The sequence below is a fragment of the Protopterus annectens genome, chromosome 7.part0, assembly GCF_019279795.1.
Source record: "Protopterus annectens isolate FY-2018-M chromosome 7.part0, PAN1.0, whole genome shotgun sequence".
Lineage (NCBI taxonomy): Eukaryota > Metazoa > Chordata > Ceratodontiformes > Protopteridae > Protopterus > Protopterus annectens.
The window spans coordinates 431,153,633-431,177,626 of NC_056739.1; positions in this window are offsets into that span (position 1 = coordinate 431,153,633).

A 23,994-nucleotide genomic window follows, 5' to 3' on the forward strand; every position below is an offset into this window, starting at 1 on the left:
CATTGAAGGTGGATCAGCCACTCATCCTTGTGACCTTCCTACCGGCTGCTGCAGCACCGCTTAATGTGTCTCATCTACTGATCCTTGCAACCTTCTGGCTGTTTTGGCCCTACCTATGGGGGCCTCTGTAACAGGTTGCTACACCTGATCTCATTGCTTCCATCTACCTCGTGATGATTCAGCCTGCATGACCTCCTGCATCACCTGCCCCTGCACCTACACCATCTGAAACAATTCATCCACCTGCAAAACCAACTCTTGCCACTGTCAAGCAACATCCATCACTTGCGCCATCCTAAAATAATGCGTACAACAGTAAATCATAGGTTCATAGTTTCATAGGTAAGTACTAGGCTATCTGCCCGAGGGCATCTATAAGCCTAGCCAGAATGTGTTGGCTTTCGCTGCCCCCTTAGATTAGTTCTTTGTGCCTCGGTCCAGGAGAGCCATTAGTTCCCTCTGCCTCTGTCCAGCAGAGCCACTGCAGTGATCCCGGGGTAAATTTTCTGTTTCCCATCCACTCGTCAAGGTTTCTCTTGAAGAGTGTTAGTGAGGGGCTCTGCCTAATGTAGATTGGAATCCTGTTCCAAAGCATGGGGAGTCTCTGGGACAGGGATCTATCCCTCCAGCACATCGTATTTATCATTGTGGTGAGGTTTAGATCTCTAGAGCGTGTGGCTCTTGGGAATTTCTTTTTTTTTTTAGGTGGAGCATATCCATCAATTCTTGGTTGGACATGGCCTTATATGTCAGGCAGAGATCACCTCTGAGTAAGCGGTATGCAACCGAGTACAGCTGGAGTTTCTTCAGTTGGGCTGCATAGGGCATATGTTTGAGGCCAGTAATCCTCTTGGTGAGGTATTTCTGAGTTCTTTCCAGCTGTTGCAGGTGTCTTGTAAGGTACATCCCAAATGGGGCATTGTACTCTATGATTGGTCTGATGAGTGATGAGTAGAGGGGCACAATAACCTCTTTTGTTCTAGATGCGAACCCTTTTGTGATTAGGTGGGCCATATAGAAGGATTTTCTAACCACCTTGGCAATATGATTATCAAAGGAGAGATTACTATCTACTTGGGTCCCCCGATCCCTTATTAAATTTTCTGTATTTAGGGGACTACCATGTATGTGGTAGTTCGTGGGTACTTTGTTTTTTCCAAAGGGGATGACTATGCACGTTTTGGCATTTAGCTTGAGGCCATGATTTTGACACCAGGTATCCATCTCAGTGAGACCCTTCTGGAGGATGTCTATATCAGCTGGAGATTCAGTTATGATCCCCAGTTTGCAGTCATCTGTGAACTTGGTCAGCCATAGTTCTCCTGTGCTTGCCTGTATATATACTGAACAGGAGGGGTCCTAGGACTGAGCCTTGGGGGATGCCACTTGTAACTGGTTTAGAGTCGGACCTAGAGCCTTTAACTCTCACTGTGTGGGTTCTATCTGTGAGCCAATTGGCAACCCATCTTGTGACATAGGGGTTTATGTTCAGGCTGGTGAGCTTGTCTATAATACCAGAATGGGGAATGGTGTTGAAAGCTTTTGCAAGGTCTAGGTAGGCTGTGTGGACCTCCTTTCCCTCATCTAAAGCCTTGGTAACTGTCTCAAAGAAGTCCACCAGGTTTAGGAGGCATGATCTGCCCTTAACAAAGCCAAACTGGGTAGGGTCCAATGTTTGAAGATTCCCAGTGTCTCTGTTAATGAATTCCATGATGATGCACTCCACAGCCTTGCAGACCAGGCTAGTCAGGCTTATAGGGTGATAGTTCCCGGGGTCCATTGTGGCTCCACCTTTGTGGAGTGGGATAACTGTGGCTGTGCACCACTCTGTCGGTACATAGCCTGTAGAGAGGCTGAGTTTGAACAGTGTGTTTAGGTGAGGGCTTAGTTCATTTTGGAGCTTGTCTAAGACACAGCCTGGGACACCGTCTGGTCCCATTGAAGCTGTATTTTTGGCTGTGGATTAGGCTGTTTTAACCTGTGTGTCAGTGATTGCTGGGACACTACATTCTTCTGGAATGGTTATGGGTCTTTTAGGGGGTGAGAGGGGGGTGAAGTTTGCACTAAACCTGTCTGCCAGAATGTTGGCAATAACAGTCGGTTCAGCGTATTTTGTGCCATTCTGCACTAACTCAGAGAAGATCTGAGAGTTTCCACTTAGAGTCTTGACATAGCTAAAGAACACTTTGTAGTTATCTTTGGAGTCCTTGGCAATTTTTCTTTCAAAGCTAGCCTTGGATGATTTTATGAGGGATCGTAGTTTATTGCTGATACTGATCAGGGATGTCTTTCCTTCTTGGGATTTTACTCTTTTCTGCACTAGTTTCCTCCTTCTATTGTATAGCTTGTTTATGGCAGGGTCCACCAGACTGGTTTCCTTTTCTTGGAGGAGTGAGTCTTGGTTTTGCTTGGGATAGCACGATTCATGCATTCTTGCAGGTGCTCTTAGAGTGCCTTTGTAAGGGATTCAGCAGCTTGGACAGCATTGTCCTTTAGCATGGGGGCTGAGAACCTTTCCACCTCCGTCTTAAGTAATGTGAAGTTTGCTTTTGAAAAGGTTTTCACAGTGATTTCCTTGATTGGGTGGGTGGTGGAATGTGGATGTGATTCGTCTATCGTCTGATCTAACCAGCGAGGGTTTGACCTCCAGTGCAGAACACCGGTCACCCATGTTGGTGATGACCAGGTCCAATACGTTGTCACCTCTGGTGGGGGTGTTGACCAGTTGATCCAGGGCATTCGAGTTTATAAATTCTAGGAAGCATTGGGCAAGGGAGTTAGTATTTGAGTAATCCTCCCAGTTAATGTTTGGGTAATTGAAATCACCCAATATTAGGGCATTTGGTAGGACCTTCATATTTTCCAGTGTCTCCAGAAATGCAGAATGGGGTTCCTGGGTCATGGTGGGTGATCTGTAGCAAGCTACAATTTGAATTGCAGTTTTGACCATTGTTAGTTGTACATGGATGATCTCTGAGGCATTGTGCTGTGTCACTAACCTGGAGGTGTGGGTATCCTTGATGAATATGGATACACCCCCAACTTTTGTATTTCAGTCCGGGTTCTGTGGCCGAAAAGTATGGTATGAGTTATAGCCTGGTAGTGCTGGGGTGCTCTCTGGAGCCTTAGACCAGGTTTTTGTTACTACACACATATCGATGTTCTCCATACTGAGGAGTGACTCGAGTGCATGCATTTTGAGGTTTAGACTTCTGGCGTTGAGTAGCATTACGCTCAGTTTTTGGTTACTTGTGCTATTTATGGTGGTGGGTTTGTCTTTTAAGCCTTGCCTAAAAAAGGCACTATGGGGGCGCAAAAGCCTTGGCCAGTATTTGAAAGCCTAAGTGTGACAGATGCAAGCCATCTCTTGTGAGCAATGTGGCTTATCGAGCATGTCATCCCAGGTGGACAGATACTGGATTCCCTTTGAATGACACCAGAAACTTAGCCAATTGTTGAAATTGATCATTTTTTCTTTATACTGTGGCATCATTCTTGGTGAGGGCAGGATGCTACTCAGGGTTAGGGTCATACTGGCCTGGGCTACGTGATCAGAGAGCTCTTCCATGTTTCTTTTCATGTAGTCCAGGGAGGTACATCTCAGGTCATTCACACCGACATGGACAATGACAAAGTCATATTTGTACTTGTTCTGGAGTGACCTGAGTGCTTGTGTTATGCGGCAGATCCTGGTGCCCAACAGGCAGCTAACTGTAACCTTCTCCTTGTCCAGCCTAGTTAGTGGGACATCAGTGTGCCTGACTATAGAATTACCTATTACTAGTATGTTGGGTATGTTATTTTGCCTTAAGGGCTGTGATTGTGTGGTATACTGATTATGTGAAGTATGTGTTTCATGGTTTGTGATGGAGTATGGAGGTTGCTTGGGTGTCTGCTTTGGAGGTCTCTGTTGCTTTTGCAGATTTTTATTTAGAGCCTCTGAGTATGTTTTTGTGTATTTATGTGTGTTATTTGCCGGTGCTGGTTTAGTAGGTCTATGTGAGACTGGTGGTGTGTTGCAAGTATTTACTTTCTCCTCTTGACTGTCGGTTTCAGTCTTGGGTTGAGAGAGCTTTGCCTCCAGTTTGGCTGTATAATTGCATCTCTCACATATATTAGTGTTTGGTGGTAGGAGGAGAGGGTTGTCTGTGTACATGAGGCAGTTGTAACCTTGCCTCAAAATGCCCAGATTCACCAGTTGGACTGGAGAGTACACCACAAACTGCCCTTTGGACATGCCTGAATAGGTAAAGTGAGCTGTTTTACTGATTAGCTGGTAGGGACGAATAGAGAGCCTTGTCCTTCTGGACAGTACAGGGGGTCTATTGCTAGGGTTAATTAGTGCTTGCTATGAGTTTTGAGTAAGTGCTGGGCTGTAAAATGAATGGTTTGAGTGCTTAAGTTGAAAGTTTGTCTAGTTCCAAGGGAAAAATTGAAGATCAGACTTTATGAAGCCGGGAATAGTTTAACCCTAGCTAACTGGCACTGCCCGGCACGCAAAACCGTGCAAATACAGTTTTTATAGCAGGGAAATGAAAGAGATAGAAATTAGCCCAAAATGGGCAATAAACTACTAACTTCTGGGCTACAGCAAACAAGGCACACAAATTTCAGAAAGAAACCGATCAAATAAGCAGGCACAATAAGCCTTTAATCAGAAATTCCCAGCTCAGAATGGCAGAATCTAGCCTCTCCTCCCACAAGAGTGCAGACTACAAACCTTTTTAATGTAAAATAACTGGCCTGAACCCCAAGTGCTTAAACCAGAACTAATGTGCTTTTAGAATAACGGACATTGAGCCTTCAATCAGCAATTCCCAACTTAGAAGGATGTAAGCTACCTGTCCTGCCACAACAATGCAGTCCACAAACCTTCTTAATGTAAAACAAGCCCAAGTGCTTAAACCAAAAGGCTTAGAATAACAGTTACAATTTAATCAGCTTAAGAAAAACCTGTCACAAAACTATATATATATATATATATATATATATATATATATATATATATATATATATATAGATGGTTCTATATTATGTATGTTGTCGGAAAGGCTTCCCATCGAACGCCTTTTCATTGATCCTTAATAGCAAAGTGCTATTTCAGTGAACGGCCACATCAGTGATTTTTTTTCTCTGGGAAAAAGAATTGCTCAGCCATCCTGGTGAGTTTGCCGTTTTAGCTACTGTAGTGCGACCTCGGAGTTGGCATATCTAGTTAGGGGGGTGTGGGGGGCACAGTCCCTCACATTGGGGGCATGGGGGCACAGCCCCCCACTTTGTAATGTTCAAAGTGATGTCTCATTTTTTTATGGGGCAAGCAATTTTTTTCCCAGGGAAAAAAAAAATAACTGATGTGACTGTTCGCTGTAGTGGCACTCCGCTAAGTGTCGATGAAAAGGCTGTCGATGGAAAGCTTTTTTGAGTATATAATATAGACCCATATATATATATATACATATATATATATATATATATATATATATATATATATAGACACGCGCGCACACACACACACACACACACACACACACACACACACACACACACACACACACACACAGTCCCTCCACACACCTTTCACAAACTTCACCACCCCTCCATTTGACATCTGTGTAATAACTGCTGTTGGGGGGAGGGGACACAACAGCCTTGAATACTAACCTATGCCTCAGTCATTGCCAATATGCATTTGACAGTTCAAATTAAATGATAGGTTACAGACTGCAGACTCTTAGAAACCCACCCACTAACCAGAGATCACAATCACATTTTACATCTTTATCTGTGATGTAAGGACATTAACCTTTATGCCAACCAGTAAAGGCAGTGGCAACCATCTAAAATCCCAACACCTTGCACACTGCCTCAAGTAACATCAATCTGATATAATATATATTTTTTTACACTCTCCTGAGTATGACTCCTAATGACTTTATATATATATATATATATATATATATATATATATATATATATATATATATATATACCCTCTTGCCCTCATATTTCATCTCTTCCTAAAAACACGGTAGTGCAACTTATCCATGACATCCATTAATGATGTCTTGCCAAATTTCTTGTTTATAAAATTATTATTCTTTTTTTTTTATATATTCCTAGCATGTGAATAAATCAACCCTGCACCATATTACTCTCACTGACTCCATTTAGCCTCTGCCCTTAAAGGTGGGAATCAAACCCTGTATCATGTGTCTGTGAGGTAAACACCTTAACCATTATCAAGGAATGCCATAGCACCATCTAATATATTTGTCCCACAGCCTTCTGTCTTAGAAGCTGCTATCCTGAGGCTTCTAATCTTTTTTTTAAACAACTCCACTGCCATGCCTCCCTTTTAGCCTTGCAATCTACCATGCACATAATTTGATAGATGATTATCCCACGCATGTGTCTCCTCAAATTATCTATGATATGATCCCAGTTATTCTTCTCAAGGATAATAGGTTCATAGGTTCATGGGTTCATAGGTGTGTACTAGACTCATGGTCCCGGGGCCTTTACAAGCCTAGCCCCTAGGATTACCCTGGCATCGTGCCACCCGGCCTTAATTCCCAGTGCCTCTGTCGAGTAGAGCCACTGGAGTGATCCCTGGGGTGAATTTTCTTTTTCCCATCCACTCATCAAGATTTCTCTTGAAGAGGACCAGTGAGGTGCTCTGCTTGGCATGTATGGGAAGTCTATTCCATAGCATGAGCAGTCTCTAGGTTATGAACCTGTCCCTCTAGCATGTTCTGTTGATTGTGATAATGATGTTGAGGTGTCTGGAGTGTGTGGTGCGGAGGGATTGGGATTTCTTTAGATGTAACATTTCTAACAGAGCTGGGTCAGACATGGCTTTGTAAGTCAAGCAGAGATCGCCTCTAAGTAGGCAATACAAGACACAGAATAGTTGGAGTTTTTTTTAATCTGTCCATAGAGGACAAATGTTTAAGGCCTAGTATCCTTTTGATGAGGTACTTTTGCAGCCTCTCCAGTTGTTGCAGGTGTCTAGTGAGGTACATTCCAAATGGGGCATTGTACTCAATGATTGGCCTAATGAGGGAAGAGAAGAGGGAGACAATGATCTCCTTCTTCCTGGATGCAAAACCCTTAGCAATGAGATGTGCCACATAGAAGGACTTTCTGACCACAGTGGCAATGTGGTGGTCAAAAGAGAGGTTGCTGTCAACCTGTGTAATATAATAATTAATATATAATTATCTACCATGGGATGGGTAAGACCAGTCTCTAACCAAATGGGATAAGTTAATTTCAGCACAAAAATAGAAAGCTTAGTACTTAACCTGTGAACCTGTGAACATATGCACGTGCAGCAAGCAGATCACAAGACAACTGCACACCATCCAAGTCATTAAATGAAGAGTCATGCGTTTGGAACACAGGAACCTCTACAAATCCTGCAGACCTAGGCACTGACACTATGTCAGGTGTAGATCAGAGTGTATGTGCTGTACCTTTAAGAAGCAGATCAAGGACTGAATACCAGGCATGTACTTTTCCCAGTGCCACTTTGAGAATGCAGCCAGGGAGTGAGCATGTATGATTGCAGTAGTTACTTTGTAAATAAGTTACTTAAATTAAAGTCAGTAAACTTCTAGCATGATGTGTTTGTATATAATAAAGCTGCTTGAACAGAACCCATGAAGACTCTTCTACTGTGTCCAAAGTAGGACAGCAACATGGTGTCATTACCAGGATTCCAGAGGAGGATATTCAGAGCCATGAGGTGCAGAGATAATAGCGAAGGTAAACTAAGAGAAACGAGCATGAAAAAGAGCCAGAAAAGAATCAAAGCTAATAAGAATTTGCACAAACTGCTTATTTTATAAAAATGGTAAAAGTGAGCATCACAAGGTCCCAAACCACATTATTAAACAAGTGGGAGGCACAAAAGGTTTATTAACTAAGTGAAATGTTTAAGGTTAAGATATGATAAAAAAATGATTATCAGAAAAACAAGAGTATGTTTAATACAAAATGAGTGTGTTTGAGCAAAACGGGCATGTTTAGAGTAAAATGAGCACAAGAAAAGTACAATGGGCATGAAAAGAGATTAAATGAGCAAAACAAATATCTTCTTCTTCTTCTTTCGACTGCTCCCGTTAGGGGTCGCCACAGCAGATCAGCTGTTTCCATTTCCTCCTGTCCTCTGCATCTTGCTCTGTCACACCAACCACCTGCATATCCTCTTGCCACATCCATAAACCTTATCTTAGACCTTCCTCTTTTCCTGTTACCTGGCAGCTTCATCCTTAGCATCTTTTTCCCAATATACTCTGCATCCCTCCTCAGCACATGTCCAAACCAACATAATCTTGCCTCTCTGGCTTTGTCTCCAAACCTTCCAACCTGGGCTGAGCCTCTAATATACTTATTCCTAATCCTGTCCATCCTTGTCACACCCAGTGCAAATCTTAACATCTTCAACTCTGCCACGTCAAACTCTGACTCCTGCCTTTTTGTCAATGCCACTGTCTCCAACCCGTATAACATAGCTGGTCTCACTACCCTCTTGTAGACCTTCCCTTTCACTCTTACTGGTACTTGTCTGTCACAAATTACTCCTGACACTCTTCTCCACCCACTCCATCCTGCCTGTACTCTCTTCCACAATCACCATTATTCTGAACTGTTGATCCCAAGTACTTAAACTCATTCACCTTTGCCACCTCTACTCCCTGCATCCACACCATTCCTCTATTCTTCCTCTCATTCACACACATATATTCTGTCTTAGTCCTGCTGACCTTCATTCCTCTTCTCTCTAGAGCATATCTGCACCTCTCCAGGGTCTCCTCCACCTGTTCCCTACTCTCACTACAGATCACAATGTCATCTGCAAACATCATAGTCCATGGGGACTCCTGCCTGATCTCACCTGTCAACCTGTCCATCACCATTGCAAATAAGAAAGGGCTCAGAGCTGATCCTTGATGTAATCCCACCTCCACCTTAAACGCATTCGTCACTCCCACCGCAGACCTCACCGCTGTCACACTACCCTTGTACATATCTTGTACCACTGTTACATACTTCTCTGACACTCCCAACTTCCTCATACAATACCACAACTCCTCTCTAGGCACCCTGTCATTTGCTTTCTCTAAATCCACAAAGACACAATGCAACTCCTTCTGACCTTCTCTGTACGTCTCCATCAACACTCTCAAAGCAAACATCGCTTCTGTAGTGCTCTTTCCTGGCATGAAACCATACTGCTGATCACTAATCATCACCTCCCTTCTTAACCTAGCTTCCACTACTCTTTCCCATAACTTCATGCTGTGACTGATAAGTTTAATCCCTCTGTAGTTACTACAGCTCTGCACATCACCCTTATTCTTAAAAATCGGTACCAAAACACTTTTTCTCCATTCCTCAGGCATCCTCTCACTTTCCAAGATTTCATTAAACAATCTAGTTAAAAACTCCACTGCCATTTCACCTAAACAACTCCATGCTTCCACAGGTATGTCATCTGGACCAACAGCCTTTCTGTTCTTCATCCTCTTCATAGCTATCCTTATTTCCTCCTTGCTAATCCAATGCACTTCATGATTCACTATCCGCACATCATTGAACCTTCTCTCCTTCTCATTCTCTTCATTTATCAACCCCTCAAAGTACTCTTTCCATCTACTCAACACACTCTCCTCACTTGTGAGTACATTTCCCTCATTATCCTTTATCACCCTAACCTGCTGCACATCTTTACTAGCTTGGTCCCTCTGTCTAGCCAATCGGTACAGGTCCTTTTCTCCCTCCTTAGTGTCCAACCTTTTATACAACTCTTCATACGCCTTATCCTTAGCCTTTGCCACCTCTCTCTTTGCCATGCACCTCATCTCCTTATACTCTTGTCTACTTTCTTCATCTCTTTGACAGTCCCACTTCTTCTTCACCAACCTCTTTCTCTGTATACTCTCCTGTACTTCTTCATTCCACCACCAGGTCTCCTTGTCCTCCTTCCTCTTTCCAGATGTCACACCAAGCACCCTTATAGCCATCTCTCTTACTAGCTCTGCTGTAGTTACCCAGCTATTTGGTAACTCTTCACTGCTACCCAGTGCCTGTCTTGAGCAAAACAAATATAATAAGGGCAAAAAGGGCACATTAAGCATAAATAAAGCAAGGTTCATAGGTTCATAGGTTTATACTAGGCTATCTGCCCTAAGGCATTTATAAGCCTAGCCCAAATTTTTGTGGCTTACACCACCCCTTATATGAAAAAATACTGTGCCCATTAGTTTGTTGTGCCTCTGTCCAGCAGTGACACAGAGATGATTCCCGGGGTAAACCTACGATCTCCCATCCACAGGTCAAGATTTCTCTTGAACAGAGCCAGCAAGGTGCTCTGCCTCACATGGACCGGGATTTTATTCCACAGCATAGGGAGTCTCTGAGTGATAAATCTATCCCTCCAGCATGTCCTATTTATATCCGTGCTAAGGTTTAAGTCGCTTGCTCTAGTGGTTTTGGTGGATTTGGATTTTTGAGGTGGAGCATGTCCATTAATTCCGGTTGGACATGGCCTTGTATGTCAGGCACATGTCACCTCTGAGCAGATGGTATGCGACTGAATAGAGCTGGAGTTTCTTCAATCTGGCAGCATATGACAGATTTTGGAGTCCCTTTATCCTTTTGGTGAGGAACTTTTGGGGTCTCTCCAATTGCTGCAGATGTCAGGTGAGATACATCCCGAATGGGGCATTGTACTCGATCATTGGTCTGATAAGTGAAGAGTACAGGGGAACAATGACCTCGCTAGATCTGGATGTGAATCCCTTCATGATCAGGTGGGCAATGTAGAAGGTCTTTCTAACCACTTTAGCAATGTGAGTGTCAAAAGAAAGGCCACTGTCAACCTGGGTCCCCAGGTACCTGATAACCTCTTCTGTGCTTAGTGGATTGCCACCTATATGGTAGCTTGGGGTTACCTTGTTTTTCCCGAAGGGTATGACTATACATTTTTTGGTGTTTAACTTCAGGCCATGGCTCTGGCACAAGCTATCTGTTTCCGTGAGTCCCTTCTGAAGGATATCCGTGTCCGATGCACTTTCCACTATGGTGCCCAGTTTGCAGTCGTCTGCAAACTTTGTCAGCCAAAGTCCTCCCATGTTGGCCTGTACTTCTGAGAAGTAGATGCCGAACAATAGGGGCCAAGGACCGAGCCCTGTGGGACACCACTTGTCACCGACTTGGAGTCTGACATAGCGCCAGCAACTCTAACCCTGTGGGTTCTGTCCTTAAGCCAGTTTGCAACCCATCTTGTGACATATGGGTTTACATTTAAGCTGGTAAGTTTTTCTACAATACCCGAGTGGGGTATTGTGTTGAAAGCCTTTGCAAGGTCAAGGTAGGCTGTATGGACTGCCTTTCCCTCATCAATGGCCTTGGTGACTGTTTCAAAGAAGTCGACCAAGTTCAAAAGGCATGATCTTCCCTTGACGAAGCCAAACTGGGTCGGGTCCAATGTCTGCAAGTCCCCTATATCTTTGTTTATGAGCTCCATTATGATCCTCTCCATAGCTTTGCAGACTAGACTTGTTAAGCTTATGGGGCAGTAATTACCAGGGTCCGTAGAGGCACCGCCTTTGTGGAGTGGGACCACAGTTGCCATACGCCACTCCTTGGGCATGTATCCTGTGGTAAAGCTGAGATTAAACAGCTGCCTTATGTGCGGGTTTAATTCCTCATTTAGCTCGTGTAGCACACAGCCGGGGACACCATTCGGTCCCATTGATGCTGTGTTTTTAGCTTTAGAGAGAGCAGCTTTCACCTGCGCATTTGAGATGTCTGGGAGGCTACACTCCGCTGGGATAGTTATCTCTCCTTTAGGGGGGGAGAGGGGGGTGAAGTTTCCACTGAACCTGTCTGCCAGTATGTTGGCAATGTCTGTGGGTTCAGTGATTTTTGTATCATTTTGGACTAATTCTGAGCATATCTGGGAGTTTCCACCCAGGTTCCTAACATAGCTGAAAAAGACCTTATGACTGTCCTTTGAATCCATGGCAATTTTTCTCTCAAACTTGGCCTTAGTTGATTTTATGAGTGCTCGTATTTTTTTACTAATAATGATCAGGGGTGACTTCCCTTTTATGGATTTTGTTCTATCATGTAATAGCTTTCTCCTCTTATTGTAAAGTTTGTTAATGGCTGGGGTCCACCAGACTGGACGTTTGCCCTTTGTGGAAAGAGTCTTGGTTTTATTTGGGATTGCCTGATCCATGCAGTGCTGGAGGTGTTCATGGAAGGCATTTGTAAGGGCTTCCGCAGCTTGAGTTGTGGTTTCCACTGGCTCAGGGGCCTTGAAGGATACCACACCAGTCTTGAGTAGTGTGAAGTTTGCTTTAGAGAAGTTCTTCACTGTGGTCTTTTTTGTTTGGGGTGGGGGCGGGATGTGGATTTCCAATGAGATTAGTTTATGATCAGATCTCACCAATGAGGGATATACTTCCGATATGGAGCATTTTGTCCCCATGTTTGTGATAATGAGATCTAGTATATTTTCTCCTCTCATGGGAACAGTGACTAGCTGTTCCATGGCATTTGAATTTATGAACTCCAGGAACCATTGGGCTAGAAAGTTAGGGCTTGAGTAATGTTCCCAGTCTATATTCGGGTAGTTGAAGTCACCCAATATGATGGTGTTTGGAGATACATTTATACCCTCCAGTGTCTTCAGGAAGGCTGTGTGGGGTTCCTGAGTTTGAGAGGGTGGCCTGTAGCATGCTACAATTTGTAGAGCAGTTTTGCCTATTCTTAGTTGCACCTGGATGGTTTCCGAAGCTTTGTGCATTGCCACCAACCTGGAGGTGTGGGTATCCTTTATGAATTTGGATACACCCCCTCCTTTTGTGGTGTGATCTGGGTTTTAGGGCCGGAGCGCATGATATGAGGTAAAACCTAATAGTGCCAGGGTGCTCTCAGGAGCCTTGAACCAGGTTTCAGTTACAGCACAGACATCGATGTTCTCCATACTGAGAAGGGCCTCGAGTGCGTGCATTTTGAGATTTAGACTTCTGGCATTGAGCAGCATTACCCTCAGTTTCTTCCCATTTTTGTTTTCTAGGGTGGTAGGTTTGGAATTTGAGCCTGCATGGTGACTGCATGTTTTGGCAAAGTGCTGTGTTTTGGCATAACTATGACTTTGTATTATATCAAGGGCATAACTAGAGTTATTTGAAGTATCTCAAAGTATGTAAAAGTGCTTACAATGTGTGCTTATTATTGTGCATGTATTCTGAAGAGTTATTTGTGTGCAAAGTGCAACTATTTTGTAAAGCACAGTCAAAGCATTTTGAAACGTTTCTTGTGCTGGGTGTGTCTGTTCGCAAAGTACCACCATTACAGAGTGTTTCTTGCACTGTAAAGAATTGCCTATCAAGGTACTGCCATTTTGGGTAAATTTCAGTGTGCTGTTTACTGTTTATTTTCAAAGTGCAAGTTCATTGAAATGTTACTGACAGAGGGTTGTTGTGCTTTTGGGCAAAGTCACAAATACTGGCATAAATTTCTGGCATATGTGTATGTGTTAGTGCTTATTTGCAAAACCCTTCACTGGTATGTGTTAATATGGCAGACAGATTTCGAAAGTCCTTACCTCTTTTATTTGATCAGGATATTGCAGAGAATTGGAGAATATTTGAGCAAAAGTACGATATTTTTATACAAGCAGCTTGTTCAGATAAAGATGCATGCACCTGGGCATTCAATTTGCTAACCCTAGCTAGGTCAGAGGCCATTGAAAGAGAGTGCTCATTTGTGTATGCACCAGCAGTGTATGAGGAGAAGGTGAAAATCATCATATTGTTGTACAGGCTGAATCAAGGGCAGACCCCAAGTGTTTGAAGTGCAAATTCAGAGAAATGTGTAACTCCCAGACAAATATGACATTAGAGAGGCATTTGTTTTACATGAGAGATCAGAAACCAGGGGAAACTTTTGCAGCTTATATAACTGACTTGAGAAATAAGGCTAAAATGTGTCGGTTTGGTAAATTAAAAGATGAGTTAATGAAGAACAGGCTTGTGTGTGGTATTAATAGTCCTGCTGTGAGAAAGATTTTGCTTCTTGACAGTGATTTAATGTTGAGTAAAGCCATTGAGATTTGTCAAATCCATGAAGTTACAGAGAAACACACAAGTAGGCTTGCAAGTGACAAGAGCATGGTTTCAGCAGGCTCCAGAGCAAATGTAGATATCATGCAACACGTGGCAAACAGAAGTAGGCCTAAGCACATGGCAGCCACAGCCTCTCCTGGCTCACCAGGGAAACCACATAGTTTTCCAACAACTTCAAAGACCAGTTCAGTTAAAGGAGCATTCTCAGTGCAGTACAAACATGAATTAGCAAAACCCAAGTCCAGCTTTATTGTTAACTGAACTGTGGTTCCAATCATGAATCTAAAATAGAGAAATGCTTAGCATTTGGTCAGCAATGTCACAAGTGTAAAAAAATTGAACCATCTTCAAACGTTTTGCAAATCAAGTAAACCCAACACAGTTGTAAAGAAGGGTCACTTAAAAAAGCAAGTTGATCAAGTGGAGCTGCAGCAGTCACATTTTTATACAGATGGCATATCAGTAATTGATGAAAGAGTTGATGCAGTGAATTTACTGGCAAAGAACGAAGTGTTTTGTACAGTCCGGATCAATGGTAAATCCACAGAGCTTAAATTAGACACTGGTTTAAAGTGTAATGTTACATATATCAGTGAACACATCCGCTAAAGTGAGAATTAACGAGCAACTTAATGTGGCCAGTAGTGCGAAACTTGTTGCTTATGGAGGTGAAGGAATTCAAACTGAAGGTTCACTGATGCTTTCATGTTACTTGGCTAAGAACTGTTTCAGCTTGTTGTCCTATGTAGTCTGAAGACTAGTAGACTCCTTATTGGGTCTCAAAGACTGTTTGAGAATGAATCTGCTTTATTTTACCAAAGAAGTTCATCACATAAGTGCATATCCTAGTTCCAATTTTTCTGAAGCCGAGTATGCTGATGTTTTCGATGACAAGTTAGGCAAACTTCCAGTTGTGTACTCCATGAAGTTAGACCCAGAGGTTATTCCATTAGTTAGACCAGCAAAAAAAGTTCTGATAGGCATTCAAGATAAAGTCAAATCTCAGTTGGATAAAATGGTGCAGCAAGGTGTAATTTATCCAGTTACAGAACCAACTGAATGGGTGTCGTCTATGGTAGCAGCTCACAAAAAAGGCTCAGATGAAATCAGAATATGTATTGATCCAAGAGATTTGAACAAAGCATTGAAGAGACTACATCATCCAATGTGCACAGTCGAAGAGGTCGCAGCCCTAATACTGAATGCCACTGTTTTTTTCTGTCTTGAATGCAAAACGTTCATTTTGGAAAGTGATGCTTGATTGCAGATCCTCATTACTAACCACTTTTGGTACCCTGTTTGGCAGATACAGATTCCTAATGATGCCATTTGGAATAAATTCTGCAAGTGAAGTCTTCCAGAGTGCAATGGAGCAATTTTTTCTGGATTATCCTTGTGCCATAATAGTAGATGATTTATTGATTGGAGGCAATGGTAAAGCAGAGCATGACAGAAACCTAAAAAGAGTTCTAGACAGAACATGTGAATTAATCTTGAAACTCAGTCCTCTGAAGTGCAAATTCAGACTATCAGAAGTTACATATGTATGTCATTTATTTACCATTACTGGCTTGAAACCAGACCCAAACAAGCAAGCAGCTATTCTTGAGGTGCCAGCACCAGATAATATTCGAGCTCTACAGCATTTCCTAGGCATGGTCAACTATTTAGGCAAGTTTATACCAGACTTCAGTGAGCTGACAGCACCTTTAAGAGAGCTGATGCACAAAAACATTACATGGTCATGGTTAGAACAGCACCAGAAAGCATTTGAAGACCTTAAGCAGAAAATTGCCACACCACTTACATTAAGATACTATGATGTAAATAAATGAGTCACTCTTTCCTGTGATGCTTCAAAATTCGGTCTTGGCACAGTAATTCTTCAAGAGGGCAGACCAATAGCCTATGCATCTAGAACACTAACCCAAACTGAGATGCAATATACTAAAACTGAGAAGGAACTTTTGGCAATAGTATTTGCATGTTCCAAGTTTAATGATTATATTTATGGTCGAGCTATTCAGACTGAAACTAATCACCAACCTCTAGTTACTATTCTAAAGAAGCCAATGCATTCAGCTTCAGTGAGATTACAAAGAATGATGCTCAATAGTAAAAGTATAACTTCAAAATGGTCTGTACAAAAGGCAGACTACATTATCTAGCTGATACCTTATCCAGATTACCCAGAAATACGACGGAACAGCTTGACGCAGAGAATTTTTACTTTGACATGATGGCGGTGTGTAATTACTCAACCACTAGACTTGATGAGCTGAGAGATCACACAAATGATGGCTGTCAAAGGAATCTAGTGACTCTATTACTCATGCCAAATCTTTTAATGCAAAGCTTTCCGGTTAACTAACCTTCATCAGTACATGAAAAAAATAGGTTCTTACACTGTTTAAAAAAGGAGCCATTTAAAATCACATGCCACAGCCAGCATATCATCCTAATTACCAATTAAATTTTAAAGAAATAACACTCTTAATACATACAATTACATTTCTAAAACTTTACATTTATCATTCAGTTAATACAAATACTATTTAAAATATAACCTAAACTTTAAAATTACCTCAAATTAAATATTCTCTCTTTGCCTTTTTACTAATATTGGCTTTAAACTAACTGCATTTTTAAGACCAAGTTTGGCATCTGCTTGAAGCCTAACTATCCATTCATATTCCTTTAATTCTAATGTATTGTTCATATCACCCCCTCTAAACCCCATATCTACCGTACATATACCCCTAAACCTGAATTTATGTGTATCATTACTGTCAAGAATGTGCTTACTTAGTGCATTTGTCAATACCTTCCTTCTTATTTCAGATTTATGTTCTACTATTCGCTCTCTTAATTTTCTGGTGGTTTTACCTACATAAAATGATGTACACATTGTGCATATAGCCAGGTATACCACCTGGGTAGTATTACAGTTTATGGGGGCTTTAAGGGCAAAGATTTCTTTAGTTGTCGGGTTTATAAATGTATCTGCATTGTCATACAGATCATTACAACTGCAGTTAAAACATTTCTTGGTTCCCATTCTGCATTGCAATGTTATTTTCCTTTCTTTAAAATCTTTATAACATAACTTTTGTTTTAACGTTTCAGAATTCCCATACACATACTGTGGTTTCTCTCCTACAACAACCTTTATCTACATAGTTCGTATTAAGATTAAATGTGGTAACATACCTTACCACTTTTTCTTTTTTGTTTGGCAATTCCAGTTGCTCTATCTCCTCACTAAAAATGGGATTATATTTATCTACTAAAAGTATAACATTCTTGGATGTTCTTTTATACAAAAATGGGGATAGAATAGAATCTACAATACATAAGAAGGAAGTTGACGCTTCTAGATATATTAGTAGAAGTAACATGAATGCACCACACACATTTAAAGGAGTGATGAAAGCACAAATGATAAGAGCTAGTAAGCTCAATACTGAAGATAATAATTTTAAAATTCAGGTTAAGGATATGATACAAGAGTTTGAAAGGAATGGGTATCCAAGACAAGTTACAAATGATGTATATGAAGAAGTGCTGTTAGGTAGAATAGATAAATATAAACCCATTTTTAGTGAGGAGATAGAGCAACTGGAATTGCCAAACAAAAAAGAAAAAGTGGTAAGGTATGTTACCACATTTAATCTTAATACGAACTATGTACGTAATATAATAGAGAGAAATTGGCTTATTCTAATGGCTATGCCAGAGATAAAGGTTGTTGTAGGAGAGAAACCACAATATGCATATAGGAATTCTGAAACGTTAAAACAAAAGTTATGTTATAAAGATTATAAAGAAAGGAAAATAACATTGCAACGCAGAATGGGAACCAAGAAATGTTTTAACTGTAGTTGTTGTAATGATCTGCATGACAATGCAGATACATTTATACACCCGACAACTAAAGAAACTTTTGCCCTTAAAGCCCCCATAAACTGTAATACTATCCAGGTGGTATACCTGGCTACATGCACAAACCACCAGAAAATTAAGAGAGCGGATAGTAGAACATAAATCTGAAATAAGAAGGAAGGTATTGACAAATGCACTAAGTAAGCACATTCTTGATAGTAATGATACACATAAATTCAGGTTTAGGGGTATATGTATGGTAGATATGGGGGTTAGAGGGGGTGATATGAACAATACATTAGAATTAAAGGAATATGAATGGATAGTTAGGCTTCAAGCAGATGCCAAACCTGGTCTTAACAATGCAGTTAGTTTAAAACCAATATTAGTTAAAAGGCAAAGAAAGAATATTTAATTTGAGGTAATTTTAAAGTTTAGGTTATGTTTTAAATAGTATTGGTATTAACTGAATGATAAATATAAAGTTTTAGAAATGTAATTGTATGTATTAAGAGTGTTTTTTCTTTAAAAATGTAATTGGTAATTAGGATGATAGGCTGGCTGTGGCATGTGATTTTAAATAGCTCCTTTTTTAAACAGTGTAAGAACCTATTTTTTTCATGTGCTGATGAAGGGTGGTTAACCCAAAAGCTTTGCATTAAAAGATTTGGCGTGATAATAGAGTTGGAGTGTTAACACAGTACGACCATTATTTGTGACTGAAAGGAATCTAGTGTACCACCTGAAGTGCAAACCTCTTTTCCTTACAGAGATGAAATGTTGATGTAAGATGGCATTATTTTCACAGGTCCTAAAACTGTTGCTCCTGCTTCCTTACAACAAGAGTATATCCAGATTTTGCATTGTTGTCACCCAGGTTCCATGTCCACTAAGAGAAGAGTGAGAGAATTAGTATTTTGGCCTTCACTAGTGAAAGACATTCCTTGGGATTAAAAAAATTCCACGCAAGAATAAAACTATTCTTGCATGGAGTGGTTCATGTCCGTATAGCACAGCAGTGTGCCTTGCATATTCATGAAGGCACCCCACTGTACTACCTATGCGGAAATGAACCATGAACGAGTGCAGGGGGAATGTCCAAGTAATGCATGGACACTGAACACACCCCCTGCACTTAGAAAGTGCTGTATGGTACTTTCTAAATTGATCTGGCATAATATTAGAGATTTCCTCTAATATTATGCCAGTATTTCAGTGTCCGCGGACAGTGAAATGAAATAATCATTATTTCAGTGTCCGCAGACAGTGAAATAAACATCACCAACAAGAAAGCAATGCAGGGTGTGTGTGACAGGTTCTGTGACACACTCCCTACATTGACAAAGTGCCGTACGACACCTCCGCAACCTACTAAAGCAGAAAATGTTTGCAAATGCACAGATAATAGGGGATAAATCCATAAAAAGGGACACAGCACAGATATTGCCCACAAACTTAGAAAGTTGATAGAAAACAGGTCATGCATTAGCATGAATTACCGAAGGGTAGAAGTCTGAAAGCAAATGTATGCCAATATTCCCTGACAGCAGTGCATGTGGACAAAGGCACAAATAATGGGGGGAAAAAACAATAAATTAGGGAAACGTCTGAAAAAGTGCCCTCACACACTTAGAAAGTTGATAGGAAACAGGATATGTATTAGCAGGAGCCCCTGAAGGATAGAAGCCTGAAAGCCAAATGAATGCCATTATTTCACAATTGCAGTCCTCAATGAGTTGTCAGAACACCACAAGATTCACTTATATAACATAATTATACAATAATAATATATATTTTTTTGTAGGCTAAGGAGTGTTTAAGCATAGCTAAACAGGTGTGTGCATTATGGCCCTCTGCTTACCATAGCTTAAGCATCCCATAGGAGATAAAAGCAAATGTACAGATGAAATTTCCAAGCCAAGATAGTGTACTGGTTCGAGTCCTGGCTTTACATACAGGCGTTTATGGTTTGAGTACCAAGACAAACAACTTATTTTTCTATGGGAAAGTAGTGTTAAAATTATTTTTGTAAACTTAAATTATGTAGCAACTGTTTTTGTCAACCAGGGTAGTGTAGCGGGTCCAAAAGTGAGGTGTCAATCTAGAAAAGATGTGAAACCCCCATATAAACACAAGTGCCCCAAACAGTATATTCACACAAGAATATAATGTAATGAATGCACATAGGGGGATGTCATGGAAGGTAAACATAAAATTATAATATGTCAGTAATGATGAATCAATCCCACAATCCTGATAGTCTATAAAATAAAATCTGAGCAATGCTAAGTAGTGTTCGGCTATGCTAAGCTGGTGCAAGCATTGCTTAAATGTAAATGCTAAGCAATAAGTAGCCCAGCTAACCAGATTTGTGCATTGGTAAGCAGTGCTCAACATCTAACCCTTTAAGCACTGCCAACATTAGCTAAGCAGGTTTGCACATTGCTGAGCTTAGCTCAGCATATTCAAAATGGTCCAATGATGGCAAAGGATGGGAATTTGACTCTATTTAAACCTCACAGGTGGGAATACAGCCATAACCAGTTGTAGCTCATCTTTGCAGGCACTATGGTTGGTGTAGGAGAGGGATCATGCTTTCGGGCACAACACTGGGGCATTCAGGAGTCCAGGGTCATGGTTGGACTCCTAGTGAAAGACCATGAGGAGAGACTGATTCAGGGACAGTAACAGGGCTCCCAACACAAAGTGGGAGCCTGGGACCATCTCGCATGTGATCTCATCAGTGCTACTAGCATCCCTCGAACTGGTGAGCAGGTCCGACACCATTTCACTGATCTCAAGTGTAGGAAGAGATAGCACTTGGACCAGTGGACCCAAGATGCATGGGCACAGAATGTCCCAGAAGTGTGTAAGTATCAGTATCAATTAGTGTTTACCAAAGTCCACCCTGCGCATGTGATTGATAGGTATGCATAAATGTTTCTTTATCTCCTGTACAGCTGCAGATGGGAAGGCTGTGAACATAGATGCCCATGCCATCATGTTGCTAAGGCTGTGCCAGGAGGCTGGTTAGTACAAATCTAGCTTGCAGTATTCAGGGCAAATAAATAGAAAGGAGTAGAATGTCAACTTCCAGTAGGTTAAAATGTGTACTGTGTGTAATGAATAAACAATACATTAGCAGAGTAATAGTGATATACAGGATAGCTATCAATAGAAGTGTCAATGCCCTTCAATAAAAACTATAAACACCAGACTGTTGTGTTTACTTTGGTATGTGGTGGTATGAATCTAAATGTGTACAGGTTCTGCACAGCAACTATGGCTCTGACAGCATGAATTAATTGAGGCTCATCTGACAAAGATTGTGGGGCTGTAAAACAGGAGATCAACTATATGAAATGTTCCATGCACCAAGATCTGATCCCTGAATAGTAATGTGTAAAGTATTATACTGTATCCCCCTACAGCAATGCTTTGTGTTAACTATTGCTTTCCAGATTGTAATATGTCAAAGTAGTAATACACAATACAAGCACTATCTGTCATGCCTGAATGTCAGAATAATAAGGTCAGATTGTCCAACCAAGAGAGTATTAGGCAGAAAACAGTCAAGCAAGAGACAACAGTTCCTCAATAGCTCATTGTGATGAAGCACAACCTTGTTGTACCTTTTTGCACAAACAGGCACAGTTTGAATCCTGGAAGTGGTTGTAAGATGTATGCATAATTTCACCCAAGAATTATGTGACTATGTGTAGAAACAGTCAGGTAGTGTTAACAGAAATGTCATTCACAGGTCTGCCAAGTAAGGAAATGTTTCTATTAGCTGTAAGAAGGCTGTACTAATACACTGTGTACAACACTTCCACTGTCCAACCACAAGGCTGCAAATGACAGCAAGATAAGTACATACATCAAGTGGTTTCTTCAGATAAATGTCCCTCAGGTGTCACACTGTCATGGCTAGTCGTCACCACTGCCAATATCCAGGGTGACAGATAGAAATCCAAGTGGAGTATGGCAGTAGTACACACACAAAGCATGAGTGCAGGGCACCTCTGTCAGTGTCACATATGTAACCCTGAATATGTGAATATGTGTGGAAACAGTCTGGTAGTATTAACAGATATTTCCTCCACAGGTCTGCCATGTAAGGAAATGTATGTATTAGCTTTAAGAATGCTTTAGTAATAGACTGTGTACAAACATTACACTGCCCAACCCCAGGCCGTTGGTAGATGTAAAGTGAGGTAGTACCTGCCGAGTAATGAGTAGAGTAATGATCAGTACAGTTGTGAACAACTGAAGCCTATACAGTTGTTAATTGACATCTCTCTCTCTCCCCCCCACCCTGTCTGCACCAATAATCCATACACATAATCAATGGGTATGTTTTTCTCCAAACCTACTGCTGGGACATGTGTCCTGTTGTTGTACAAATATTGAATAATTTGATTATCAATGCTCCCCATTCAAATACTATCATTGGTGGCCTGTTGCTATCAATGTAACTTGTATAATGTCATAATGCCTACTGTGGTTCCATATATGCATGTCTTCTGCTTGCTATGCAACTGTTTCAAATCTATTTATGGGGTCAGTTGGAACACCCATGCATGCTGTTATAACTAATCTGGAAATGTGTTGTTCATGACTAACCAACATATTTTGTAAAACTTTAACACCATAGCATGTCTGCTGGGAGCTCCTCGTCTGCTGGTGCTGCACCACCTTTGGGTGGAACTGCCTAAGGGGATGGGGCCTGTCCCCCCGGGAGTGGGCATGGACAGGAAACTGTCACCCATAGCCAAGTCCGGGGTTTGGTGCATAGCACCATTCAAAAGGAGTTTAGTGGACAGCTACACCAGACTGAGGACCACCTGCTGCATCTTGAGGGCCAGCCTGCCCCTCCTGTCAAGGCCACAGTACAGCCAACCTTGGGGCCATGAAGGTGCAGTGGTGACTGCCAATGGGTGGAGACCTCAGTACTACTGTATCCATTTGGGGTCTCATGGGCATCTGATTCCCAACCACCATCCCCGTCCAAGGTGTTTACCCCCACATGTGTCATATACCACCCTTGTCTGCTGTCTTGTCTGTCTTCATACCCAGCTTACCTCCCCAAATATACCTAGTATCCTTCCCCAACATCCTACTCTCACCTTAAAAAAAGGGCATCTGTTCTCAAAATAATTTCGCCCCATACATAGCTGTCCATTTCGCACACATGTCCACTGGACACATGTAATCTGGTCCAGCTGGTTTGACAACACATTACTGTTGTCCTCAGCCCTCTCTCTGGGTTTTGAGTGTCCAAATGCACCCCCAAATTCTGCAGAAACTCACAGCTGTTGCTGTATAAGAAATGGACAGCAATGGACCTTCCCTGCACCCATCCTACACATCCCTAGCTAACTTTCATACTGTACTTCCCTCTGCATGGCCCTTTTCCACCACTTTCCTATCATCCCTTTTTTTCTTTTCTTTTACAAAAATTAGCACAAGTGTAAGTGAGAGTAAGCAGGAGTAAGTGTCTTTGCATGATGCTAAGTGAAGCTAACACAGATTAAGCACATCTATGGTTAACTGTGTGTAAGCATAGTTAACCGTGAGTTAGCATCACTTAGCATTGTGAAAACCCACTTAAAATTGCTTAAAAGTGTCTTAATCACTCTGTATCCATCAGCCCTTGTTCGGCCCAGCAACAAATTAATAAGCCATGCTAAGTCTCAAACCCAGGGCCCTGTATACCATAGTTAGAGCAATGCACCACTACACCATTTGAGTTTGTAGGCATTTCTCTTGCTTTTTCAAATATATCATGCAGTAGACTCATTGAACAGTAGAAAAAAGATTCCTGTTTATCAGTCAGGTGTTGTATATATAGATATGCACATGTATATATGTATGGAGATGCATATATATATATATATATATATATATATATATATATATATATATGGAAAAGTATATACATAATATATATAGAGATATACATATAAAT